The following is a 971-nucleotide window of genomic DNA, read 5'->3' as shown; positions in this document are numbered from 1 at the left end:
CATATTGATTTCAAGATCACAGTTCAAAATATGATATCTAAATGATATCTTTTCACCAAATTTTAAGTGAAAATGAAAGACAATGGAACAAGGAGGAAATTCCAAAAGATCAATATATTACACATCTTTCAAGGGAAAACTATATCCCTTGAAGCATAATTTTCTGATACTTCAAAGGACGCATGTATCTTTTTTTAATTTAATCATTTTCTTTTCTTTCTTTCTTTCTTTCTTTCTTTCTTTCTTTCTTTCTTTCTTTCTTTCTTTCTTTCTTTCTTTCTTTCTGGTTTAAGGTAGGAAGTAATTTATTTCTATTCCTCATAACTTTTATCAGTTTCTTATTATTGTTAATTAAATGTTTCATTAGGTGGCCCTGTGTTCCTAAGAAGTAAAAATTTACTTCCATAAACTTCAGAAATTCTGATCTCATTGTATCATTTTGAGAGACTTCCTAATTTGTTGGTGCAGATTGGAGATTTCTGGCTTCCAGATCAATACCAACTATCTGAAATTTCTATCCAAATAACTACAGATCAATCTTTCCTCCCTCCCTCCCTCCCTCCCTCCCTCCTCCTCCCTCCCTCCCTCCCTCCCTTCCCTTCCTTCCTTCCTTCCTTCCTTCCTTCCTTCCTTCCTTCCTTCCTTCCTTGTCATTTGTAAAATACTGTATTTTTTAAGTGTACAATCATTTTCTGTATGTTTGCTGTTTTTGCTGATATTTCATCTTTAAAAAAAACAAGAATTCCTGGAATCACTTCTCTTTTTGCTGTCTATATAGTCTCATCTTCATTGCAAATGTTTCTGAACCTACCTTAAGATGCTTTTTTGGTTATGAAGCCTAAACAATTCCAGGATTTTTTTTAAAAAACTCTTACTAATTAAAACATTGTGTTGTCATTATTATGTAATCATCATAACATGTAATTCCATGCTTAGAGTCCTATAATATTTAATCACCTAACAAAATTGAT

Source organism: Python bivittatus, unplaced genomic scaffold, assembly GCF_059951505.1.
Source record: "Python bivittatus isolate LINGU-HERP-01145 unplaced genomic scaffold, Pbiv_v1 ctg000420_np1212, whole genome shotgun sequence".
NCBI lineage: Eukaryota > Metazoa > Chordata > Lepidosauria > Squamata > Pythonidae > Python > Python bivittatus.
The sequence above is the reverse complement of the archived record's forward strand: the minus strand, read 5'-3'. Positions refer to the sequence as shown.